Source organism: Muntiacus reevesi, chromosome 2 (assembly GCF_963930625.1).
Source record: "Muntiacus reevesi chromosome 2, mMunRee1.1, whole genome shotgun sequence".
Classification (NCBI taxonomy): Eukaryota; Metazoa; Chordata; class Mammalia; order Artiodactyla; family Cervidae; genus Muntiacus; species Muntiacus reevesi.
In genome coordinates this window covers 91,431,632-91,459,320 of record NC_089250.1, presented here as the reverse complement: position 1 = coordinate 91,459,320, position 27,689 = coordinate 91,431,632, and the positions used below count along the sequence as shown (strand labels likewise).

Genomic DNA, 27,689 nt, shown 5'->3' with positions numbered 1-27,689 from the left:
TGACCCCATGGACTGCAGCATACGAGGCTTCCCTGTCCATCACCAACTCCTGGTGAGGTATTTGATGAAAAATAGTCTATAGTCAAATAAATTCAGAACTATCTTTTGCTTTCATTCTTGGAGAGCCCCAATGCATGCCAGCATTTTTAAGGTCCTGAGAAGTACTGCTCTATGAAACCTGCTTAATTTTGTTTACAAAGGATTTTCTTTTCTCTCTTTTTTTTTTACCAGCTGAAGAAGCCTTTTTTTATTACTTTTATGTACAGAAAACTCAATAGTGTACACTCAGTCCAGTTTGGTGGCCAGTTCTTTGGCCTCAGCCTTTTTCAGCTTGGCGATGCGAGCCACTGACTTCGGCCCCAGGACATTGCCTCCCCAGTGACGATGGATCTCATCGTATCTGTCATTGTAATTGGTTCTGATGGCTTCCACCAGCTTAGCCAGGGCACTCTTGTCCTCCGAGTTGACTTGTGTGAAGGCTACGGTGGTGCATGTCTTCCTGTGGACCAGGCGCCCCAGCCGGGCCTTGCCCTTGATGATGCAGTAGGGAACCCCCATCTTGCGGCACAGGGCAGGCAGGAAGACCACGAGCTCGATGGGATCCACATCATGAGCGATCACCACCAGCTGAGCATTCTTGTTCTCCACCAGGGTGGTGACAGTGTTGACCCCTGCTCTAAGGACAGGTAGCCTCTTGGTAGGGACATCGCCTTTGCTGGTGGCTTTCTTCTTGCTCCTTCTCCTGCTTTGTCTCTGGTCTGTACTTGTGGGCCAGCTTAAGCAGTTGAGTAGCTGTTTGTCGGTCCAAGGCCTGGGTGAATTGGTTAATTGCAGGAGGCACTTTCAGCCGCTTATAGAGAATAGCCCTTTGCCGCTGCAGCCGGGTGTGACAGGGCCATTTGACAAAGCGGGTGAGGTCCCTCTTGAGTTGGATATCCTGTCCAATGCCAAAATTCTTGGGCCTCTTCTTGAACAGGGGGTTGACCACCTTCTTGGCCTCCTGCTTCTTCACCACAGCCGGGGCTGGGGCCACCTTCTTCCCCTTGGCCTTCTTTCCCTTTGGCATCTTGAAGGGCTGGCGTAGAGCTACAAAGGGTTTTCTAAACACATTTCCCTGCATAACTCCTTTGTTTTTCATTTAACACTTCTAAGTGCTCCTCAGAATACACCAAGCATGTGTGTGCTAAGTCACTTCAGTCATGTCTGAACCAATCTTAAATGTGAATTCCAAACTTAGTTTCTGGCACTACTTTTTGGAACTAATGTAGTTGGCTGTCTGATGAGAGTGTCCAAGTACTCACAAAATACAATGGGGGCACTTTGGGCCTTAATTTCTGCTTTTTAATACTTTGTCTGGTTTCTATCTTTTTCTGGGTCTGGGGATGTGGGTTCAGTTCATCACGGATACTCATCACATTTCAATTCATCACAAATATACTGAATAATCTAAGAAAATTATTTTATCTATTTGTGACTTTCCTTCCTTCCACCTGAGAAAAGGCATGTGAACTAGTCTCTTTTAAAAAGAAAGTGTATAGAGATTTGTGGAGGAACAAATGGGTTTCATTCTCTATGAACTTTGTAACCTATAATGGATTCTTAGAGACCGGCAGGGGAGTGCAAAATCCGTTCTATGTAGCTACACACACAGAGACACACTTGGCCATGCACATACACACACACGTATGCACATGCATGCACAGAACTCTCTGGCAGGTGTGCTGAAGCCTGGTGGGTATGGGGTGGCAGGTCTCCCCTACAGAGTTTGTCTGTTCCCAAAGAAGCCTCATCCCTTTATCACAGGAGGTCGTGCAAAGCTATTCTTTTCTGTGAGTGCTGAGGCCCTGGGTAGGTCTGGCAAGTCCTGCCCAGGAGGCTTGGGCATCTTCACTGGAGAGGGTAAAGTGCTCTATGTTCTCTTCCTGGGACTGAAGAATCAGGAAATTGGTACCAGTCCTGCCTTTGTCAATATTCTAGGAAAGCTGCTTCCCTTACCTGTGTCTTCTTAACAGTAAAACAGACAATAAACAAAATGATTTGTACAAACATTTCCAGCTCTGGAGTTCTCTGAATTTATGATAGACAATGTCTTTACAGAACAGGGAGTCCTGGTGCTCTGCGTGGCCGTGGTCCCATGGAGGGCCTCCTCCCCTACCTCTTGGCAGGCCTGTCTGGGCTGGGTCTCTGGAAAATGGCCTCTCTCCTGGTTTCTGTCAGCATAGCTGTTGCGGACTTCCTGCCATGTGGCCCATAAACTCGGTGCTGGAGCCAAATGTGGAGAGAAGGCAGGGAAGGAGCTGACAGACAGGCCTGCCAAGTCCCACTCCTTCCTCAGCTACAGGAGGGGACGAAGTGCAGGAAGCCCCTGGTCCACCACCCCCCACCAGTGTGCAGTGTGGGAACTCCTGATCAATCAGTTTCCCTACGTCACCAGCACCTTCGTTTCCATTTTTATGGGAAGCCTGGGCCCGCAGGGCGATTGTAATGTACACAGGGCATCAGCCAGCCCCTTCCCCCAGCCCAGAACGTACATCAAAGCGGTGGGCCCCGTGTGGCCTCCTGAGGATGTCCCGTGGGGCAGCCTGGGTCAGAGCAGAGGGCTGTTCATGCAGAGGCATCCACCATTTACAACTCTCATTAGATACCTTTACAGTCGCCATAAGTTGATTAGAAACATGCACACTCACGCAGAGAAAACAAAATACTGAAAGCTTTGCTTATTTTGCAGATGTAGTGGAGTAAGACCGCAGTGTGACTGCTGATCACAAGAGTGTCCAGCGCCTCTTTCCAAAGGGACAGCTGGGCCCCCAGGCCTGTGCAAAGACCCAGCTCCCCACGGGGGCTCCTGGACCACCCCCCCCAAGCTTCTCCATGGATACCTGAGGCTGCCTGCCCGGACTGGCTGAGCTGGAGTGCATGGGACAACCTGGGTGGCCCTTCTGGCCTGAGGTTGTCAGGTCAGTGGGAGGCCTGGGGTCGGGGTGGGGGGCTGGGAGGGCACAGGCCGTTACAGACCGTCACTGCAGGCCAGGAGGCTCACTGGTCAGGACTGCTCAGAAAGTCCTCTCGCAAGAGCTTCCAACCCACCTGAGCCACTTTCTCAGCGCCCCGGATGCTGAAGGGCCCCCAGTTCACCCGTCCAGGAGCCCACCTTCCGACCTCAGAGCAGGGCTTTCTCAGGTTGTCCTCTCTCTGCTCCCAGCTCTCGGGGGTCCTGCCAGCTCCCCACTCCAGAAGTGCAGGACCAGTGCATCCTTGCCACCGGCGCCTGCCCTGCAGCCCCTTCTGCCTCCTCTCTTCCTGCCCAGCCTGTTCTCCCCCAAACAGCAGAAGCCAGGTTTGGAAAGTGTTAAGTCAGGCTCTCCTGCCTGAAATCCTCTATGGACTTCCTATTGCGCTCATAAAATCTAAGTCTCTCCACAGCAAAAGGTCCTTCCAACCCCAGTCCTCCCCCTGACCCCAACCCTTCCCACTCTACTCTTCATCTGAATCCTTCTTTCTACCCACAGGGCCCTTCTAGTCACGACCCTGGCCCCTCCCAGGAAGTTTGAACTTGCTCTTTGCCTGGACCACTCAACCCCCATGTCCTTATAACCCCCCTAGGGATGGTTCCTTGCCACCCCTAAACGGACCACCCTCCTTCCCAGTGTATTATTGGCAGGCATCACTACACAAAATTTAAGTGATCATTCTCACGATATTTGTTTGCTTTTAATTCAGGTTCCCTATGAGAGTGAAAGCTCCCAGTTCTGTCTTGTTGGCTCAGGGCCTAGTAGGTTGTTGGGCACAGAGGAGACGTTTACTGAAAGAATGAAGAGGCTGAGTGGGACCAGCTTCGCTGCCAGCCCGCTCACCTTGAAGGAGTTCCCGCCATTGGAAACAGGCCTGCAGCCATCACTGCAGCCAGAGGCTGGAAGACTGCTCCTGCTGGGGCAAGCCTTCAGCAGAGACCCATTAGCTCTCCCACAGGGATACACACACCCACCCACCGGGGAGGCTCGATCTGCAAGGACCAGGAGGTGATGAGCGGCTGTGAGCCCCAGCCTGCTCTACCTTCCATTTCTAAGCCCCAGACTGTGCTACCTCCCTTTCCCCGTCGCTCCCCACCCCTACTTATGAGTGTCTGTGAGCAAAGCAAAAGAAGAAACAAGTTGAAAGGTAGCCCAGTAATTTGATTTTCTTCCTTTTGGCTTCCTCTATTCTCTAATAATTTTATAATTACTACATATTTCCTTCACAATTTTTAAGAAAAGGAAAACATAATCATTATTTTAAAACACCACTCCAGTAGAGTAACACCATCAGAAAAGGAGAGAGAGAAGGGTAGTAATAATAGTTTACCTTTAAACTGCTCTGGAAGTAGATGCAGCCCCATGCATCCACTCCTTCCCCCGATCCCAGCTCAGAGTCGGCAGGCTGCCCACCACCACTCATCCAGGGATGTCTCTGCTCCATCAGGAAAGACGCTGTACCTCACACAGCCTACAATGTGTACTGTCTGGCCCTTTGCAGGAGGTTTGCCACCTCCTGTCCTAGAAAGTCCCTTGCTCCCTGCACTTCCCGGAGGTCCCTGCATGATACAGGGCCATCACCTGCGCTGCTTCTGAGACCTCTGGCCCTGTTTGGTGAGTCATCTGTCTGTCTGCTGTTGGTCACAGTCTAGATTCATCTCTGTGTTATACAGGGCCTGGCATGTTTTGGAATTTTGGTTAGTCCATATTATTATTAATAATATATCATTATTTCAGTCCTGCTTAAGTGAGGAAGTCTCAGCTGTTATCCCAAGTCAGGTGTAGCTGAAAAGGTGGGTGTCCACTGAGCTGAGTCCTCACTGGAAGCTCACAGCCACCTCCTCCTTAGCAGGGCAACAGGGACCCCTGCCTCTGAAAGCTCTCAGCCCAGCAGGTCAGCTCTAGGCCGCCGACCCCAGCACCTACTCAAGGACACCACAGGGAGGCCTCTGCAAAGCCAGGGGTGCCACCAGGAAGGGGGTAGCGAACTCTCGCCAGGCAGGATGAGTGGGATGGAGTGGTGGTCTGAATTAAGCAGGTCTGCCATGCAGATTCTTTTCTTAAGAAATGCCATTTTGTTCCATGCATCTGAAGGCAACTGAACTCAGGTTGATGAAGCATTTCTAAGCCAACACCACGTGGAGCACATAATGAAGTGCCAATTGACTTGTAATTTACAGCAAACACCATTGACACAAAACAGGCAGCCTGGGCCAAGGAAATTTAGTCTGCCCCAAGCTTGTGTCTACTATGAATTAGCTTTTTAGCACTCTTCTCATAAGTGACACAAAGGCAAATAGCAGCTGAGCAGAACTCCCAGCTGGACCAAGTGACTCCAAAAGAGGAACCTGATTGCAGCAGCAGGGCAATAATTCATGTGCCGTGTGAAGGTGTGTCTGTCTCTGCTAGGCGGGCCTCCAGAAACTGGGTGTGCATGTGTGCAAGCATGTGGAAGCCCACATACCTGTGTGTGGAAGGGTATTCTCTGTGAAGAGGAAGAGCACTGGGGGTGATGAAGCTCCTTTACTGCATCCCACGCTCTCTGTGCCAGAAACACCTGTTAAACACAAGGCCTCAGTGCTGGGAGTGGGGAGGAGTTGAGAACAAAATAGACAAGCCTTCCTTAGCGCAGCCAAGGGTGTAGATTATCTTTAGAATATTTTCCAGAGAACTGACAGTCCTTCCAGAGCAGTGACTTGAGGCAAATTAGCTCATCTGGTGGCTACTCTGTGGAGACACCAGGGGATCTCAGCGCTGGAGTTTAATTAGAGAACCACAGGCAACCAGGTCAGCTGGGGGCCAAGGGGACCCTGACTAATGGCTTTAATGACTGTGCTCATTAAAACCCTGGAAGGAGCTGCAAGCTCCTCTGTCCCTGCCGTGAGCAGGCTGCATCTGACATTTTCTCCAGAACCCTGACCTGCGGATGCTGTCTGTATTTCCCCAGGGCTGTGGAGGAATTGTGGAAGTCCCTCAAATGCAGAGTGGACTGTATCTGGGGACAAGTTCTTTAAAAGGTAATTAAGTTAAACAAGGCCATTAGGATGAGCCCTAATCCAATCTGAGTGGTGTCCTTATAAGAAGAGGAGATTAGAACACAGACACACACAGAGGCAGGACCATGTGAGGACACAGGGAGGTGACAGCCATCTACAGACCAAGGAGTGAGGCTTCAGAGGGAGTCGCCCTGCCAACCCTGATCTTGGACTTCCAGCCTCCAGAGCTGTTTGGGCCACCCCATGGGAGGGCTTTGCTGCGGGTCTCTGAGCTGACACGGACACCCTCGAGTGCTGCTTGTGCTCTGCTTATGTCGCTGACACCTGGTCTCCTCCCACTGTCTTGGTTGGGTTGACTTCTGTCAGTCCTTAGAGATTTAAGACCACTCCCTCACTGTATCCTCTTCTGGATTCTGTCAGGACCGAGGATGCCTTTGAACACTGAAGCCCTTGTGATGGGGCTATCTTTGCTGACGCCACTTGGCAGCCCCAGGTCCATCTGGACCTGAGAAGGACCACAGGGGGCTCCTGAACACAAGTGTCCTGCTGTGTCCCTTCTCTGAGTGCCAAAGGGCTAGTGCAAACAGTCTAACCAGGGAAAGGAGGGGATACAGAGACAAGAGAGGAGCAGCCAGGAAACCACAGTGCAGGCTCGGGGTAGGGCCCTGGTTCCCCCTCAAGGAATACACATGTAGGAGCTTTGAGCTCTTCTGCAGAACTGAAACCCTCACCAAATGGAAGATGTAAACTACTTGATGAAGCATTCTTCATTTCGGAGAAGGTCACAATTTGCCCATCATCTCCTGATGACAGATGATCTCTGGATTGAAGGAATGCAGGTCCTGCATGTTCACCCTGATTCTCATCAGCAATTTTGCCCTTGGACTATGACATTCCTCATAGGCTCACCTGGGCTGGGAAACACAATTTTGAGAGAACTAGGCCACTGGGGCCTCCTTTACCTGGCAAATCAATAAAGCTATTCTATTCTATTTCACCAAAACTGTCTGTTGAGATTTCATTTGGTGTCGTGGTACAGAAGCCAGATTTAGCTTCAATGCCAAGCTCCAGGAGGGCTCCTTGGCCCTGGTTGATGCCAGGTAAACATTGGTGTCCCCGGGAAAGGATGCGATGGAGACTAAGCCCCACAGTTCATCTCCCCCAGACTCATGCATGGAAGCCTCTTCTATCCCGGCAGAATCCAGTGGCCACTTTCCTCCTCTCTAAGGTCACTCAGCTCCTGAGTCTCCCTGGACCCAGTGGCTGCACAGCCTCTAGACTCAGGCCCTTGATCTTCTGCTGGTCCTGCTGTCCCAGACCCTGCAAGGCACCACAGAGGGGCAGCTCCCCTACCCTTGCCTTCTGCCTCCTCTATTATTCGGCTCTATGTCTGCTGCAGCCCCATCCCTGCTCCATACATGGGGAATATCCTCCACGCTGGGACCTTGTCTACAATATAATATATTTATTTATTAAATTTCTTTTATTTTTGACTGCAAGGTACTTGTGATCTTAGTTTCCTAACCAGGGATTAAATCTCCATGCCCTCTGTTGGAAGCATGGTGCGTTAACCACTGGAATGCCATGGAAATTCCTACAACATAATTTAAAACAGATGAGAGGGGGGAAACAGTAGTTTTGATTTGGAGAAAGTGTATTATCTTAGATGGATTGTTTTTGCAGCCCCTGCAGCATCTTCCTGTTTTGGTAATTTTTTGTATATGTTAACCTTAAAATAAATTACTTCTCTAGAATGTACAGCAGCAAAAACTACTGTGGGCTTCAGGCACAGGGGATGTGACTCACCCTTGATCCCTGCATGGGCATCTAGTGGCTTCCCTGAGCTGTCACTTCCTCACTCATCACACAGGGATGATGATGCTACAGAGAGGCTGTTTTGAGGACATGTTGTGAAATTATTCAAGCCGTTGCTCTTGCTGCTGACTGTTGCTGTTAATAGTAGAACTATTTCCCCCCAACTTAGTTTTAAAAGGCTGAGTCAACACCAAATTCTTTAGTATGCTCTATACTCAGTGATCAATGCAAAGAAATAGAGGAAAACAATGGAAGGGGAAAGACTAGAGATCTCTTCAAGAAAATTAGATATACCAAGGGAACATTTCATGCAAAGATGGGCTCAATAAAGGACAGAAATGGTAGGGACCTAACAGAAGCAGAAGATATTAAGAAGCGGTGGCAAGAATACACAGAAGAACTGTACAAAAAACACCTTCATGACCCAGATAATCACAATGGTGTGATCACTCACTTAGAGCCAGACATCCTGGAATGTGAAGTCAAGTGGCCCTTAGAAAGCATCACTATGAACAAAGCTAGGGGAGGTGATGGAATTCTAGTTGAGCTATTTCAAATCCTGAAAGGCGATGCTGTGAAAGTGCTGCACTCAATATGCCAGCAAATTTGGAAAACTCAGCGGTGGTCACAGGACTGGAAAAGGTCAGTTTTCATTCCAATCCCAAAGAAAGGCAATGCCAAAGAATGTTCAAACTACCACACAATTGCACTCATCTCACACGCTAGTAAAGTGATGTTTAAAATTCTCCAAGCCAGGCTTCAGCAATACGTGAACCATGAACTTCCAGATGTTCAAGCTGGATTTAGAAAAGGCAGAGGAAGCAGAGATCAAATTGCCTATATCTGCTGGATCATCAAAAAAGCAAGAGAGTTCCAGAAAAACATCTATTTCTGCTTTATTGATTATGCCAAAACCTTTGAGTGTGTGGATCACAATAAACTGTGGAAAATTCTGAAAGAGATGGGAATACCAGACCACCTGACCTGCCTCCTGAGAAACCTGTATGCAGGTCAGGAAGCAACAGTTAGACCTGGACATGGAACAACAGACTGCTTCCAAACAGGAAAAAGAGTACGTCAAGGCTGTATATTGTCACCCTCCTTATTTAACTTATATGCAGAGTACATCATGAGAAACGCTGGATGAAGCACAAGCTGGAGTCAAGATTACCAGGAGAAATATCAATAACCTCAGATACACAGATGACATCACCCTCATAGTAGCAAGCAAAGAACTAAAGAGCTTCTTGATGAAAGTGAAAGATGAGAGTGAAAAGGATGGCTTAAAGCTCAACATTCAGAAAATGAAGATCATGGCATCTGGTCCCATCATTTCATGGCAAATAGATGGGGAGACAGTGGAAACAGTGTCAGACTTTATTTTTCTGGGCTCCAAAATCACTGCAGATGGTGATTGCAGCCAGGAAATTAAAAGACACTCCTTGGAAAGAGAGTTATGACCAACCTAGACAGCATATTAAAAAGCAGAGACATTACTTTCCCAACAAAGGTCAAGTCAAGGCTATGGTTTTCCCAGTGGTCATGTATGGATGTGAGAGTTGGAGAGTGAAGAAAGCTGAGCACTGAAGAATTGATGCTTTTGAACTGTGGTATTGGAGAAGACTCTGAGAGTCCCTTGGACTGCAAGGAGGTCCAACCAGTCCATCCTAAAGGACATCAGTCCTGGGTGTTCATTGGAGGGGCTGATGTTGAAGCTGAAGCTCCAATACTTTGGCCACCTGATGTGAAGAGCTGACTCATTTGAAAAGACTCTGATGCTGGGAAAGATTGATGGTGGAAGGAGAAGGGGATGACAGAAGATGAGGTGGTTGTATGGCATCACTGACTCAATGGACATGAGTTTGGGTTGACTCAGGGAGTTGGTGATGGACAGGGAGGCCTGGTGTGCTGTGGTTCATGGGGTCACAAAGAGTCGGACATGACTGAGCGACTGAACTGAACTGAATTAAATAGTCTATCACAGAATGAATGGGTCATTGCTTTTTTTAAATGAACTAAGTGAGAATGGGGGAAAAGTGATGTCAGTCTTGGGGATGCAGCAAAAATGGTTTTAGGTAACCTGCTGTATAGCCCAGAGAGCTCAGCTTGGTGCTCTGCGATGACCTAGATGGGTGGGGCGGGGGGGGGGGTGGTCCAAGAGGGAGGGGATATATGTATGCATATAGTAGATTCACTTCATTGTACAGCATAAACTAACACAATGTTGTAAAGCAACTATACCCCAATACAAGAAAATTTTAAGTGCAGCATCACACACACACACACACACACACACACACACACACACACACACACGCATGCGCACACACACAAAGGAAATCAGAAAGGAAACACTGCCTGGATTTCAAGCACACCTGACTGATGGCTGTGTCTCCAGGTGGGTTCACTCACCCAGGACAACTGGTTACCCAGTCTCGCTACTGGGTCATTACTCAGTGCTTTTACTGTGCCCAGGACAACTGGTTACCCAGCTTCCCTGCTTTGTCAGCACTCAGCACTTTTACTGGATTCTGTTCTGGAATAGACTGTGTTTTTGTTGTTGTTCTTGTTACTGTTTGGCCTTGTACCCACTGCCACCAAACATCCCTGGGTCTCGTGCACAGCTATTAACACCATATCAATCAAGAGAGAAACCCAGGCGGAAACCTCATCCACTGGGGCATATGTCTGAATAAGGATGTCAGCATCACTGTCTTGTTTTAAAGCAGCTCGTAATCCAGGTGATAAAATAAGTCCAATACATATTTTTTAAATTTAAGAATATGCAGTATTAGTGATGGGAGAAGGCTGGCGTGAAGGCATTGAGTGCCCTGGACCACAGGGCAGGGAGAGATGGCCAGGGATGCCGTGGAAGGGGAACCAGGCATCACAAGATACAAACCCAAGGAGGAGAGCAGGCCAGGCATCAACATGCCTGAGTGCGGGTTGTGTCACCACACCTGTGATGCTCACCATGCCCTGTCTACACTGATTCATCCCTGTGGACCCCAGAGAAGGGGAGAGTCTGCTCCAGCCCAAAAAATAAGCTTCTGGCTCCTGATTGAGCTAGGCTGCCCTGCCTGCTGCTCCCTCCCTCCATGGAGCAAGCAAAGCCCTCCCTCCCTTTTAAAGTAGGAAGGAAAACAGGATGGTTCTGATCTCACCTGATCCCAGGCATACCACACATCAGAAACAGAACGTCCCTCAGGCCTGACCTACCATTCTTGGATTTATTCAGGTCATTTGCCAGGCAGGATGGCCTTGGGTGCTATTTCTTCAGAAGACCCTCTTTAATATGAATAGTTACAATAATAAAATCCAGACCGTATGATTCTTATGCCATCTTACTGCATTTGAGCAGATAAAGCAATCAGTCTCAATGTGTTCCTCATTTAGCATGCGACATACACTGTCACATGGCATGCAGGGTGAGCCATCCTGTCCACTGGAGCTCCAATGCAGGAAGTCCTGCAGTGTGGGGATGATGCCACTACACCATATGATGTAAGTGGTCTTTTCAGGGTCATTCACTCTATCTAAACAGCCCAAGCATCAGATGCTGCCTTCTGTGGCTTTATGAGGGAAGACACATGGAAACCTAGTTGATATTAAAAAGAGAGCAGACCAGACCAGGATGCGTCCCACACAGTATAGATCAGCTCATTTGTGAACTTTTGCTTCTCCCTTCTTTGTGTGTGTGCATGAGTGCAAGTGCACACTGGGTCACAGTGTAAGGTATATTTTTTACATTCTGATATGAACTATGATCAAAAAGGTTTGAAAGCCTGAACTGGGAGGTTGGCATTCTCTTTCCCACTTTTGTTTCCCTCACTTTCTGTGAAGTGTCTGCCCTAATAAATGCTCATGGGGTTAATATATGAATTAATATATCACTGAAGGAGTTAAACTGATGAATAGGCAGAGTGGATGCCTATTCTTCTCAACTTTCCCTGTTCCAACAACTTCCAGTCCCCAAAGCCGCAGGCAAGGGCATTTGCGAAGGTGAGGGCTGGCCTTCGTCATGCCTTGCAGTGCATGGTGTGCACCTGAGCTGGGCTTGGTGCCTATGCTGGGATGAGCACAGGTGGGAGGAAACCTGCCCCATGTGATGCCACAGTCTCTAGTGTGACACCTGACCCCTGCTCTTCATTTGCCAATCTGATCCTGCTGGGCTCATGAAGGCTGACACTTTGCCTGGAAACAGTCCAGAGTTGAGATTTGCTTTTCAAAATGATGAATTTGGAAGGGGACCACCCCAGTCATCAGCTGAAAATGCAGGGGACCCAGACGTGACTGCATCTCAGCCACATCTGTTATTGCTTTTCCCTGAAAGTCTCTGAACTTCCCTCCGGAGAAAACTCTCAACACTAACTGGTTCCACTTGTCACTTACTTTCACTTGGGGGCACTTGGGAAATGAGACAAACATTTGACCTGAGACTAAGTCCTGGACCAGGTTCATTACCAATGAACTGTACCAGCAAACCCATACAGAGCCAGGGGTCCTCAGCCTAAATGTAGGAGCTCCCCTCTCTCAGGGGAGGAATAGGGAGCACAGTGACTTGATAGTTGCTTAGGAAAAAAGAAAAGAAAGCTTTGGGAACATGGACTGCCTGGTGACTGGAAGAAAAGAGCAGGGCTGGCCAGTGGGCTTTGCTCAGGACCACCAGTGTCTCTCCTGGTTTCCTGGAGGTGGGAACAGCTGTATCTCATTTGCTGTGCTTTACACTTAGTGCATGAGCTGTGGACAGTCTAGTGCACATTGGACATTTGGTTGGCATGTGACTAATGACTGTTGCTTGAAGGAATGACCTTTTAAAGTATCTTTATGAAGCAGAACTTCTATGTGGTCTGTTGATTTCAGAAAGCAGAGTAATGATGACTCCTGAAGTAAAGCAATTCACATGGAAAATTTAAAAAAGAAAACAAAGGAGACTATAACAAAGATCAACAAAATTAAATGCTGGTTCTTTGAGAAGATAAATAAAATAGACAAGCCATTAACCAGACTCATCAAGAATAAAAAGGAGAAGAATCAAATCTGAACAGACAAGAATGAGGTGAGGAAATGAGCCATGAGGTTGCTGAGGAAAAGTGTTATGATGGAGGGAACATCAAGAATAAGTATCCTCCAGTGAGGGCAGCCTGGCATGTGCAAAGACCACATAGCCATCTATAGATTCAATGCAATCCCTATCAAGCTACCAACAGTATTTTTCATAGAACTAGAACAAATAATTTCAGAGTTTGTATGGAAACACAAAAAAACCTCAAAGAGCCAAAGCAGTCTTGAGAAAGAAGAATGGAACTGGAGGAATCAACCTTCCTGACTTCAGACTATACTATGAAACTACAGTTATCAAGACAGTATGGTACTGGCACAAAGACAGAAATATAGATCAATGGAACAAAATAGAAAGCCCAGAGATAAATCCATGCACCTATGGACACCTTATCTTTGACAAAAGAGGCAAAAATATACAGGGGAGAAAAGACAATCTCTTTAACAAGTGGTGCTGGGAAAACTGGTCAACCACATGTAAAAGAATGAATCTAGAACACTTTCTAACACCATAGACAAAGTAAACTCAAAATGGATTAAAGATCTAAATGTAAGACCAGAAACTATAAAACTCTTAGAGGAAACATAGGCAGAACTCTCTCTGACATAAATCTCAGCAGGCTCCTCTATGACCCACCTCCCACAGTGGTGGTAATAAAAGCAAAAATAAGTAAATGGGACCTAATTAAACTTAAAAGCTTTTGCACAATGAAGGAGACTATAAGTAAGGCGAAAAGGTCAACTTCAGAATGGGAGAAAATAATAGGAAAGGAAGCAACTGACAAAGAATTAATCTTCAGAATATACAAGCAGCTCATACAGCTCAATACCAGAAAAATGAACAATTCAGTCAAAAAAGTGGGCCAAAGAGTTAAACAGACATTTCTCCAAGGAAGACATACAGATGGTTAATAAACACGTGAAAAGATGTTCAACATCACTCATTATTAGAGAAATGCAAATCAAAACCACAATGACATATCATTGCACACTGATCAGAATGGCCACCATCAAAAAGTCTACAAACAATTAATGCTGGACATGGTTTGGAGAAAAGGGAACCTTCTTACTGTTGGTGGGAATGCAAACTGGTACAGCCACTATGGAGAACAGTGTGGAGATTCCTTAAAAAACTGGGAATAGAACTGCCACACGACCCAACAATCCCACTGCTGGGCATACACACCGATGAAACCAGAATTGAAAGAGACAAGTGTACCCCAATGTTAATCACAAAACTGTTTACAGTAGCTAGGACATGGAAGCAACCTAGATGTCCATCGGCAGATGAATGAATAAGGAAGTTGTGGTATGTATACACAATGGACTATTACTCAGCTATCAAAAAGAACACATTTGAGTCAGTTCTAATGAGGTGGTTTAAACTGGAGCCTATTATACAGAATGAAGTAAGTCAGAAAGAGAAACACCAATACAGTATATTAATGCATATATATGGAATTTAGAAAGATGGTAACAATGATCCTATATGCAAGGCAGCAAAAGAGACACAGATGTAAATAACAGACTTTTGAACTCTGTGGGAGAAGGTGAGGGTAGGGTGATATGAGAGAATAGCACTGAAACATGTATATTACCATATGTAAACTAGATGACCAGTGCAAGTTCGATGCATGAAGCAGGACACTCAAAGCCAACGCTCTGGGACAACCTAGAGGGATGGGATGGGGATGGAGGTGGGAGGAAGGTTCAGGATGGGGGGACACATGTGCACCTGTGGCTGATTTATGTTGATGTGTGGCAAAAACCACCCCAATACTGTAAAGTAATTATTCTTCAATTAAAATAAATTAATTAATTAAAAATAAATGAAAAACTTAAATGTTCCAAGAGCTATCATGATCTAATTAATTAGGAGAAAAGCAGGGCTAGAGATTCTGGTTCTATTTCTAAATTCCCAGTATTTACATAGATCCGCTGGAGAAGGGACAGGCTATCCTGTCCCTCCAGTATTCTTGGGCTTTCCTGGTGGCTCAGCTGGTAAAGAATCTGCCTACAGTGTGGGAGACCTGGGTTCAATCCCTGGGTTGGAAAGAACCCCTGGAGAAATGAAAGGCTACCCACTCCAGTATTCTTGCCTGGAGAATTCCAAGGACTATATAGTCCATGGGGTGGCAAAGAGTTGAACACAACTGAGCGATTTTCACTTTCAGTGTTTACACAATGCTTGGCACATAATTGTACAATAAAATTCTAATGAATGAAGACAATTTGATTTTCAGAACTAGAGAAAGCTCCCTCCCTAACTCCATCTCCCACCCACACTCTGCCCAGTCAACACACACACGCACGCATTCTTTCTCTCTCATTAAGTTTCTGGACCTGAAATTCCATAACCAGAGCTACTGTCTTTTAAACTGAGGCCTTAACCTCTTTAAAAAACTTCTGTAGTGTTGTACATAAATTCTTATTGATTATAACCAAGAAGGACTGGTTTGCCTAATTCTCTTTTGAGAGCTTGTTTAGACAAGGCCAAGGGGAGAGCAAATACAAAGGAGGAAGCAGGTGATGTAGTGCCATGGGAGAAGGGAGGGGTCAAGTTCTTCTCCACTGTCTGCCTCACTCACCTCCCCAGATGAACTTTGGGCTGTTGACAGCGCTACAGACCATAAGCTTAGGAGAGGTGAGTGATCCAAGATCACGGATGCCTGGATCCTGATCCCTGCAATGAGGTTACCCTAAGTGGAAAAGGAACAGGTTCTGTCATCACTCCCTTAAAGAGGGCTGAAAAGAAACAGGGTGTTATTTTCCACAGAAAAGCTGCAGCTTTTCAAAAAGAATGGATAAAACTCTAGACTTAGATCACAAGCCTGTAAGTTGGTTTTCTGATGGCAATGAGATTCTGAGGGGACAAGCTGGCCCATGTGAGAGCTGCTGCCCAGAGTGAGGAGAAAACAGTGTCAGGCTGGAAATTGATGGGTAGACTAAAAAGTGGGTTCAGACTCTTCCATCTCATGGTCTTCCTTGCTCTGCCTGCTGCAGTGCAGAAGCATCACAGAGATGGCATGGGGATCTTGGATCTTGATGACTTGCTGGAACCATACAGATCTGGGCCTGAACCCAGACTGTGACTCCCAGGCCATGCACAGGTCTGCACTGTCACCCTCGTCAGGAGGCACATTCAGGGAAATTCAGAGAGGACGACTTTGTTTACAGGCCCAGGCTTTGTTTGGCAAGGTGGTGCCGGTGATTGCATGTCAGGTTCAGAGATCCCCATATTTCTAGGCTTCATGGACAGTACATCCAAGTAATACTCTGTCCCTAGAGCTTAGGTCCCAGCACCATACATAACTGATCCTCGTCTGTGCAGCGCCTTTGGGGCCCCAGCAGCAACAGTAACCAGATCCTGGTGCACATTAGGGATGCCAGGCTTTACCCATCTGGGGGGAGACACGGGGCCAAAACAAGAACCATTCAGAGGAGTCAGAGACAGACTTGCAGCCCAGGACAGTGGTCACGTGGAGAGAGCCACACACCACGGGGAAGGTCAGTCCCACTCCGTGCACCCAACCGGCCTCCTGTTTCTGCATTCCGAGATGGGGGCTCCAGAGTCTGCGAGAAGCACAGAAAGACCATCTCTGAAAAGTATGCCATTTCAGCCTGGACAGCAAAAGCATACTTCCCAGTGTGACGTCTCCAAGATTAAAAACACATCTCCAAACTTCCCAAACTTCTTCATCGGGGCAGCAACAGCACAAGTTTCCTACAGTGTCCTGGGTAGGTCTCTACCCCAGGACCTAGGACAGAGCCAGGGATGGAGGAGGTATGGGGGCTGCATGAACAAACAGTGAACGAAATATTCCTTTGCTTAATCTCATGAGAAAATATTTATTCACTGACTTATGAAAACAATTGCTGAATGCCCAGTAGACAACCAGAATGGTAATACACTGCTCTCTTTCCTTATAAGGTGATGGAGAACTAATGAAACCCAGAAGCAAAGCTAGCCCGTGGATAACACAGATCATATGGGGAATCTTGCAGGGCTGTGAGTGAGGTTCATGTGTGAAGCAGACAAAGGAGAGGAGGGCGGAGGGCAGGAAGCAGGGAAGAGGAGCTCCCACCAGAGCGCAGGCAGTCTCTCCCTCCACGGGTGACAGCATGCAGGCCATGGAGGGGCTCTGGTTCTGGTCACTAGCACTTTGGCCCCCTGACTGCACTGGGGCATCAGGATGGAAGTGGAAGCAGGAAACGCAGGGCCAGGCAAAGACGTGACTTCAGAACCTGGCCCAGCCTCGGCTGCTGAAGAAATCAGGGCTGCTTCACAATCGTGGTCCTGGGGCTCCCGCAATGGTTGCTTAGTCCCTTGTTGGAGCTTCTGTGCCTTTCAGACTTTGCTGGAAGCTGAAAAGAAAGAGCAGGAGGGGAGCCCAGGCCTGGGCAGGACAGGACGGCAGGGCCAAGGCGAGGGCCCAGGTGTCTGTCATTGGGTAGAGGAGCTCTGCATGTAACTTCTGTCTTTTATAAACTGTGTCCTCGCTGAGCCCTTTCTTCCTCCACCATGTCCTGTCCTTGCCTTCTCTTTCCTTCTTTTAGATTTCCTCTGGTCAGTGAGAGTCATGTATTAGCTTGCCAGGGTCACTGGGGTTTATAGGGCATCCTTTCTTCTTCCAGGGGAGAGGGACTCCCACTTCTAGAGGCTCTTACATTATCTCATTTCATTCTTACTCAAAGCAAGAGGCATCCCCATTGTACAGATGGGGACACTGAGGCTCTGAGAGGTGAAGCATCTTGCCCTAAGTCACACAGGAGCAGCTAGAGGGAGTGCACCCAAATATCTGTGCTTTCCCCTCCTCAGACAGGACCACACCTCGCCCATGATCTGTGGGTGCCTCCCTCCCACTTCCATTCTCCTGCCACCCTGGGCCCGAGTTTCCCTGGACTTGTCTCCAAGGTTAGAATCCCCAAGAGCTTTAGATGAGAGGGTTTACTAGGTGGGACTCACCCTTGAGTAGAGGCCAGAGCTGTTTCCATGGGTGATTTCAGAGCCAAGGGCCTGTGGCAGATGTACCCAGACCCTGAGAGTCGGGTTTTGCTCCTAAGCCCTCCATCAGCCCCACACATCAAACAAGGAGGCTGTCATCATCACCCTTGGCTCCCCAGGCTGTGTTGATGGCTGCCAGGGATAATTAGCACCCATGGGGAAACCAGCACCCCAGCACCCCCAATTGCAGGGTGCTCTGGACCATGAGGCAGCTCAGATCAATGATGGAGAAAGGCAAGGAAGCAGCATCAGCAGAGGTTGCATGAGCCCAGAGGGTTGAGTTTGGAGCCAGGTGAGAAAATGCAGACAAAAAACCAAACCTCACACAAAGCTAGCGGCAGGAGCCATTTGGGACCTCATGTTACCTCACTAACAGTTGTCAAGGGCTGGAGACAATTCTCCTCCCTGGGAGGGGTAATAAAGGGTCCCTAAGTGGCATCCCCACAGCGGCCAGAGCTATTAGCTCCAGAGGCGTTAGAGCTGCTCTGGGAGACCCCCAGGGGAAGGGGAGGGTGGAAGGCGGGGGCCCAGAACTTGGGTCCAGAGGAATAATGAGAACGAGGATTCAGTGTCGGCTGCCCCGGGCTCTGCTTTGGGGGTTATTTCTAAAGAGCTATTGCGTTCTCTGGGGGCATAAATGCAGGTCAATAAAGAGTAGACTGTATACATATTTGTCTAACTGAAGCACTGCCTGGCACACCTGAAACTAACACAACATTGTAAATCAATTCTACTCCAATAAAATTCAAAAAGGAGAGTGGCCTGGATGGGATCAAAAGCCCCAGGGGCCTGTCTGGGGGCAAGGAGGCACTTGGGGTCATGCCCCAGGATGTTTAGAGAAAAGCAGGGTTGGAATGAGGCCTCCGGGTGGGCAGAAATGGAGGGAAGTGGGAGTAGAGGGGTTTCTAACTGGGAGTGAAGGGCCCCAGGGAGGTCGTCCAGGGAGCACACATCCCAGGGATGAAGGACTCAGGTCGTGTGTCCCTGAGCACTCGGGTCACAGGCCAAGGGGGTGGAGACCCACCACCACCTAAACAGTAAATCTCTCCTTTGCATGTTTCCTCTGCTATTGTCTCAGTGTCACTGACAGTGTTTTCTGGTGTTTATTTGTGAAATCAATCCTGTTACATCCATAATTAGCAGAAAGTGAGCATTTTAAACTTGTCACACTACAGTTTCAGAAGGAATTTGCCATATTCCAATTATAGTTACCATTCACTGAGTATTTGGAAGGTACCGATACTATTCCATTTAATATTTAAAATAACCCTGCATGGTTATTATCACTCAAAAAGTTATTGAGGCTTCCAGGGGCCCTGACTAGGCTGGGGATAGACATTGGGGAAAAGGCAGGGCTGGGTGGGGACACCGTCTGCCTGAATTCACAGCCTGCTGTCCAAGACACCATGCCCCTGTTCTCTCTATAAAACCTGGTCTGAAAACTGCCACAAGAGCATGGCGTAATGAGTAAGACCATAAACAAGATCATCTGGAGAGCTCAGGGTGAGGCAGGAGGGAATCCAGGCCATCCCTCCCCTGCTTGGGTCAGAAGTTTAGCGATTCTCTGACTCACAGTATTTGTGAAATGAGGTAACAGCCCAAACCCAGTGAGTAGATCCCCAGGGTTTAACATCACAAAAAAGGGCTCAATTCAAGTTGCCCATCCATGTGGACTTCCTTCAGGAAGCCGACAGCTGACTCCCACCCACTGGCTGAATTGTCTTCCCTCAGAGCTAGAAGGGAGCGAAGTCAGACTGGGGGGTGGATGGCAGAGGGGCCCCCTAATGCTTCTTCAGTGATGCCCCACATAGCCTCCTGGTCTGGCAGAGGGCTCCTGGACCAGCATGAAATAACAGAGGGATTTTTTTCTCCAATTAAACTGAAATTAAATTAACAGACAGAACATTCCCTATTTTCACATTTCTTCCAAAGGTTTCTTAAAGCCATAACATCTCCTGCCACTGGTCTGCTAAGAGGTAACAGAGAGCAAAACCAGCTGAACCAGGAGTATATTAATTCAGGGACCAGATCATAACCAGCTCATAGTGCTGACTTTAACAGTTTATTTTTTACATGCACATCTGCTCATGATTTTGAAACAGACACTTTGAATGCAGAAATGGTCTCTGCTAGTACTTATATTCCTGCTACATATGCTGAAAGTGAAATTATCAGAATTGTGGGGTTGGTGGGGGCAGCATAATTGTAGAATGGGATTTGATGGGGCTTACCTTGCCAGGTTGTGGAGGTTCAAGACGATCAAGAAGGGTGCCAGAGCAAGAGCAGGGGCTGGAGGGAGCTGGCATCATTCCTGTCTCATAGTCATTCTGCAAGTTTAAATCGTTCACTGCCCGAAGAATTTTGACAGACTGCCTTCGATACTGTTGCCATATTTATTCAGGGGCAACCCTCAGGAGCAGAGTCTTGTCCTCTGGCCTACAGGAGAAGGTGCCTGAGGGCCGCGATGGGAAATGAGGTTGTGTCTTCTTTTACTTTCTTCAGCAGCAGCAGCAACCTCAGCATGAGCATCCCGGTTCCATCGTCTCAGTCAGGAGGCAAAACCACATGCAGTTACAGACAAGGGTAGGTGCTCAGCAGCTTAGGAGATGGAAAGCCTATTTTTCACTCTTTCAATAGACCAAGGTGGGTTGGCAGGACTTCTGCTTTGCAGGAACTGAGAAAAAGGCAATCTGTGCACTGGCTTTTAAATTTTCTCCCTTGAAGAGGTACACATCTCTTCCACCATGTTTCACAGGCCAAAGCCAGTAACACAGCCTCGCTTCATCTGAGAAAGCCTGAGTAGCACCGCCCGGGGACTGGGGGCGGCAGGAGCCCCCAGCAGGAGCCACACGTGTGATGCACGGTCCCCATCATCTGAAAATATCTCCCTGGCCAGGCTTTGAACCACAAAAGGATTGGAAGGCTGCCTTCTAAAGGGTCATCCAGTTGGCCAGGAGAAGTATCAGAAGTTCCAGATGATGTGAGAAGTCAACAAATGACACAAAGCCACTCTCTGGCCATTTGAGAGGCAGCCAGAAGGCCTCTGACACCCTCTTGAGGAGCCACGCCTAGGGTGTGGGAGCCAAGACAACCGCATGGGTCCAGGGCAATGACTTGGATCAGTCCAAAAGAGGAGCAGCAGGATGAAGGCAACCTGAGGTGGAGGCGAAGGGTTCTAGGCAGGAGAGCAAGAGGGGCGAGTTCTCTACGGGTTCTGGGAACTGTGATTCAGCCCAGGACAGGATGGAGGGTGGCTCTACAGAGCGTAGCTAGTGAAGGCAGGAAGCAGCAGTGCAGGGTGGAGGGGAGCCATCTCTTTGAAGGCCTCAGAAGTCACTCAGGCTCTTGTTTAGGAGGGTGCCATGTGCAAGGCCATGCTTTACAGAGATCACCATATCAGCATAGCAAAGGATGAACAGAGGAGTGCAGCCCAGCAGCCAGACATGGCTGTTCTTGGTGTGAGGGGCTGAGGCTGGGTGGGAGAAGGGTCTGGAAAAGGAAAGGGGGGCCATGGCTCACCACTACTTGGACCACTTTTTCTACTGCAGAGAATTAGATGCACTGGACAAACTAGAAAAAGATAAAAAATGTGTTTGCAGGCCGAGGATAATGTGAGAAGGTAGCGAGAATGGGCCAGGCCACCAAGAGACAGCCAGAGAGAGGTGACCCCAGCACTGGGGCTGTAGCTCCTACATGGCCACAGCCAGTCCCAGAGCAAAACAGAGGCTGCTCAGCTGAGCAACCAGAACTGTGGGTGCTCCCATGAGATAGAGACAAAATGAATGCAGAAGATGCCAAGGAGTGCTCATCAAGAACTTGCCATTTCAGATGGAGCCCAAGTCCCAGCAAGGGAGTCAAACAGGGCTGGACAGCGAATCCCCGAGTCAGCACCATGGCTGGCTTTTCACCATCTCTGTCCCCACTGCATCTGAGTGCTCATCGCCATTCTAACTACAGGTCACGCTCTCTCACAAAGACTAAAAAACTCCAACACAAAACTCTAGCAAACTGAGCCCGGCAAAATATATATAAAAGATAGGGTATCGAGATCAAGTTTCAAGGTTAGCTTTTTAGTTTGACATTTGAAACTCAATCAAGATAATTTATCACATTAACAGCTAATGAGGAAAAAAAACATATTATTGGCTCAATAGTATAAGAAAAAGCATTTTATAAAATTCAATCTTTATTCATGATTTTTAAAAGCAAGCTCAGCAAACTTGCAATGGAGCATAGCTTCTTTATCTGATTAAAAATACAGTAAACATTATACAAAATGATAAAGTTAAGCTTTCCACTCTGAGGTTGAGAATGAGATGTCTGCCCACCATCTAAGTTTCTATTAAACATGATCCTGGAGATCTCAGTCAGTGAAATAAAGCATATAGAAAATATAGGGAAATAAAATATATACAGATTAGGGTGGAATAAAGCTATTATTCCCAAATTACATGATATTTATTATATGTAGAAAATCCAAAAGGATCTATACATAAACTAGTAGCATCAATTAGTAAATTCACTGAAGTCTCTGGGTACAAGGCTAATACATAAAAATCAATGATATTTCTACATAATATCATCAAACAATTATTAAATGAAGTAAACAGTAGTTCAAATAGCCACAAATAAATCTAACAAAGGACAGAAAACTTCTACATGTAAAACTGTAAAACATCCCAAGAGAAACTAAAAATTAAACAAATATTTGATATTCATACTCTGCATATATGTTAAAAAAGCTATATATTGTATGTTAGCTGTATATTGTCACCCTGCTTATTTAAATTATATGCAGAGTACATCATGAGAAACTTTGGGCTGGATGAAGCACAAGCTGGAATCAAGATTGCCAGAAGAAATATCAATAACCTCAGATACGCAGATGACATCACCCTTATAGTAGAAAGTGAAGAACTAAAGAGCTTCTTGATGAAAGTGAAAGAGGAGAGTGAAAAGGTTGGCTTAAAGCTCAACATTCAGAAAATGAAGATCATGGCATCTGGTCCCATCACTTCATGGCAAATAGATGGGGAAACAATGGAAACAGTGAGAGATTTTATTTTGGGAGCCTCCAAAATCACTGCAGATGGTGACTGCAGCCATGAAATGAAAAGACACTTGCTCTTTGGAAGAAAAGCTGTGACCAACCTAGACAACACATTAAAAAGCTGAGACATTACTTTGTGAACAAAGGTCCGTCTAGTCAAAACTATGGTTTTTCCAGTAGTCATGTATGGGTGTGAGAGTTGGACTATAAAGAAAGTTGAGCGCCGAAGAATTGATGCTTTTGAACTGTGGTGTTGGAGAAGACTCTTGAGAGTCCCTTGGACTGCAAGGAGATCCAACCAGTCCATCCTAAAGGAGATCAGTCCTGGGTGTTCATTGGAAGGACTGATACTGAAGCTGAAACTCCAATACTTTGGCCACCTGATGTGAAGAACTGACTCATTGGAAAAGACCCTGATGCTGGGAAAGATTGACGACTGGAGGAGAAGGGGACAAAAGAAGATGAGATGGTTGGATGGCATCACCGACGCAATGGACATGAGTTTGAGTAGGCTCCCGGAGCTGGTGATGGAGGGAGGCCTGGCGTGCTGCAGTCCATGGGGTTGCAAAGAGTGGGACATGACTGAGCAACTGAAGTGAACTAAACTGAACTGATGATATTCACAGATTGAAGGCTAGATAGAATTTTTAATTCTTTCTGAAAAAAGTTTGTATAGAATTAATAAAATTGTAATCAGTGTCCCAGCAGCATTTGTTGTAAAAACAGACAGACCAATATTATATTATTTTATAGTGAAATGCTAAGGGTTCATGCATCCTCAGTCACTTGATCATGTCCAACTCTTGTGACCCCATGGACTGTAGCCCACCAGGCTCCTCCATCTTGTCCAGGCAAGAATACTGGAGTGAGTTGTCATTTCCTCCTCCAGAGAGAGGATCTTCCCAACTTGGGGACTGAACCCAGGCCTCCTGCTTCTCCTGCACTGGCAGGCAGATTCTTCACCACTGAGCCACGTGGGAAGAATGTTAAGGGCTAGAGATTGCTAAAACAAACTGGAAAAAGTTGAAGAGCAAACACAACCGATATCAAGACTCATTGTTACTGATCCAATTTCCTACAAACTGACAGGCCAATAAATCAAGAGAGGAGTGTTGGGGCAAGTATAGCAACTTTATTCAGGAAGTCAGCAGACTGAGAAGATGATGGACTTGTGTCTCAAAGAACCATCTTCTCCAAGTTAGAGTTCAGGCTTCTTTTATACTAAAAGGGAGGGAGGAAGTCTTGGTTATGACCAGAATGTGTTAATTTCTTCTTTCCTGCAACCATTCACTGGTTGGCCTGGTCAGAATGTTTCCTGTGAGATAAACAAATGTTATTTTAGTTTAACACTCATTACCTGGGAGGCAGGGTTCACAGAGATGGGCTGTTATGTATAATTCAAGCTTATAGGCAACATCGTCTTAGTGATGAATCTGTAACAGAATACAAAGTTTCTTTCCTATTATATTATCATAAGGTGACAATAGACAGTGCAGTACTGTAGCCAGAACATGTGGTTTGACCAATGAAACAGAGCAGAATCCAGTCCCACACTGCAAGGACATGTACAAATGACAGACGTGGCACATAAAACAAGGGGAAAAGATTTGTTTGTTTAATTAAGTAATGCTGGGTCAGTGGGATATCCATTTGAATATCAAAAAATAATAACATGCTTTCATAGAAAACAGGTGGACTGAAGATCAAAATGTGAAAGATAAAATAATAAGGTGTGTAGAATATAACATTGGAGAAAGTCTACAGGACTCTGTGGTGAAGAATCACAAAGGAAAAGATTAATAAATTGGACTATATTAGCATTCATGACTTCTGTTCATCAGAACACACTATTAAAAGATGTCTGCAACATGTAAAAAGAAAGCTCATATCAAGACTATATAGAGAACTCCTGTGGATCAGTGTAAAAAGGACACTCACCAGTAGAAAAATTGGCAAAAGATCTGAGTAAGTGCTTCACAAATGAGATCATGCAAATACGGTAATAAACATATGAAAGGGTACTAAACCTTATTAACCAGCGGGGACATTCAAATGGAAGCCATAATGAAATCCCACCTCACAAACACAGGAAGAGTCCACACTGGAAGAGTGACAGTACCCCAAATCGAGGAAGGACGCCACAGGATCAGCCATCTGGGCAGCTGTTTGTCAGACCCAACCATGTTACCCCATGAGCCAGCAACCCTACTCCTAGATTTTTCTGCCTGTCCCTGAAACACATAAACCAAAAGTATATCTTCTCAGCATAATTTATAAAAATTAAAACCAGAAACAACCTAAACTCTTCTCAGTAGAACTGACAAATTGTAGTATATTCATACAACAGAGTCCTCTACAATAATGAAAATATGCTATGTGCAATTACATATATGAATCATAACCATAATGTTGAACAAATAAAGCTAGAAACAGAGGGACACATATTGTTTAAATTTTTACATAAAGGTTAAAAACAGGCCAAAGTAATTCAAGTTATTAGGAGTGAGGGAGTGGTGACTTTTGGAAAGAAGGGGCTGCATGCGGACTGGGGTCCCAGTCATCGTATTCTGCCTTCATCTCGGTGGAATGACAAGGGTGGGCTCCACTTGTGCAGATGCGCTGACTGGGCTGTACACACATGACTGGCGCATATTTTGGTGTGTTTGTTCTGTGTCAACAAAAGTTTACTTTTAAAAAGGGAGAGGTGACCTTTGGAGTCTCTGTGAAAAAGTGAAAGTGTTAGTCACTCAGTCCTGTCTGACTCTTTGCCACCCCATTGACTATAGCTTACCAGGCTCCTCTGTCCATGGAATTCTCCAGGAAAGAATGCTGGAGTGGGTAACCATTTCCTTCTCCAGGGGATGTTCTCAACCCCAGGATCAAACCCAGGTCTCATACATTGCAGGCAGTTACTATCTGAGTCACCAGGGAAGCCCCTTGGGGTCTCTATATCACCCCAAATAAAATCTGTAGTGCATGAAATGCTTACATTTAAGAAATTTGTGTTTTAATATACTCCCCTCCCAACCACACATACACACATACTCACATTTGTGGATGAACTCATTAAAAATACAAGTACATGCCTGGAATTGACACCCTCTGTGAAGGTAACACCAAGGCCAACAGTGCTCCTCCCACCACTCAGAACTGCCAGGTCGCTAGCAACAGACCTGCAGAAACTGCCTAACTTCCTGCTCACAGCACCGGCAGGCCGACCAGAGTTCTTCTGAGGAAGCAGGAGGTTTGCTGATCCCTCCCAGTCCTGGCACAGACCCAGGCCTGGCGGTTGAACCCCTCCTCTGCGCTTTTTCTTAGAGGCCCATGGCCTTTCCTCGGGGATCAAGAGGCTCATCCTGGCCCGCCCTTCCCGGGAATGATATTTACTTACACAGCAGATAACCAGAGGCATCTTTCTGGCCGTCATTCAGCGTACAAAACAGCAGAGGGGACACAGGCCACTCTGAACTGGGGACTCAGCCTCTTCTCTCTCTCCAGCCCCTCCACCATACCCAGTCAGACTGACCCTTCAGAAAGGCAGTTTTGGGGTTTCCATGTCATTTTTCTTTTGCACAACATGTCAGACTCTGAAAAGTCCCACTCAGGAAGTTCGTTGAGCGGCCCCTGGGCAGATGTTTTTTCGTCTCTCAGAGTTCAGCTCACACCTCCTCCTATCACATTTGAAACCTCTGAACGGAATAAAGCCACATTCTTTTTAGGTGAGATAGCAAGTTCCAAATGATGAAAACAGCTTGCAAAAAATGTGCTAGAATAGTTTGAAAATGGTTTGTACTTCAAGGAATGTGGGGAGGGTGAGGTTTTCAAAACTGATTTTTGCTTTGAGAGAAGAATTGCTTTCAGTTGCTGTCAGAAATTGCTCGGCTCTGCCCTTGACAGATGTGCATTATTTCTTCTTGTGGGAGAAAAAGTCACTAAAAGGAAGAGGGAGAAAGCCCTCCTTTCCCTTCCTCTGACCCCCATCCTATGTGCCCCCAGGGTCTAGCCCATCAGTGGCCTCCACCTCTACCTGGATCCCTGCTCCAGTCCCTAATCTCATTCCTCTCTCAGAATCCCTTACTGTGTGTGTATTTCCTTTGAAACAAGGTTTTATATCACATCTGCTTATCTTCCGAAGAAGATTGTGAGAGTATTTAACAAAGATTAAATGGACACTTAGCACCAGAAGTATTAGGTGACTAAAGTAATATTTATATGTATAACTGCTTGCATTTCAGAGGAGAAATGTTTAAAATTCTAATTAGAATGGCTTTGGTTGCAAGAAATAGAAAAATCTGATTCCAATGTCCTCCTCAGTTAGGGATGTATGATGTCTTATGACAAGATGACCCAAGGTGTGGCAGGTCTGAGTTTGGCTAATCTGGCAACTCGACAACAGCTTTGAGGATCAGAGACTTCTTCTTTCTGCTCTGCCACCTTCTACAGGTTGGCTTTGAGTCCCATGGACAACTGCCCCAATGTGCAAAAGGGCTACATAGATCCAGGCACTGCACCCAATCAGAAAGTAAAGGGCTATCTTTTCCTTGTGCACTTCTTAAGTGTGAAAAATCTTTCTCAAAACAACTCCTCCCATCCCCCCAGCAAGCCTCTTCTTGCATCTGCTTCGCCCATGTTGAAACAATCAGCAAGGGGAATGGATTGCTGCAGTGTTTAGGACTTGCCCTGAGCTGAGGACAGGATCTCTTCTCTAGAGGGACACCTAAACAGAATTGAGGTTCTGTCAGCAAAGAACA

At 46.7% G+C, this 27,689-nt stretch overlaps 1 long non-coding RNA gene and 1 pseudogene across 1 annotated transcript; both read right to left on the bottom strand.

The window, feature by feature from the left end:
- Nucleotides 1-250: 250 nt before the first annotated feature.
- Nucleotides 251-1,066, bottom strand: LOC136158079 (large ribosomal subunit protein eL8 pseudogene; annotated as a pseudogene).
- Nucleotides 1,067-24,116: 23,050 nt separating this feature from the next.
- On the bottom strand, nucleotides 24,117-26,014 carry LOC136159041 (uncharacterized). The gene is made up of 3 exons (XR_010661387.1): nucleotides 25,988-26,014; nucleotides 25,015-25,169; nucleotides 24,117-24,253 (listed from the first exon to the last, which is right to left on the bottom strand). It is a non-coding gene; the product is annotated as an uncharacterized lncRNA (long non-coding RNA).
- Nucleotides 26,015-27,689: the final 1,675 nt, after the last annotated feature.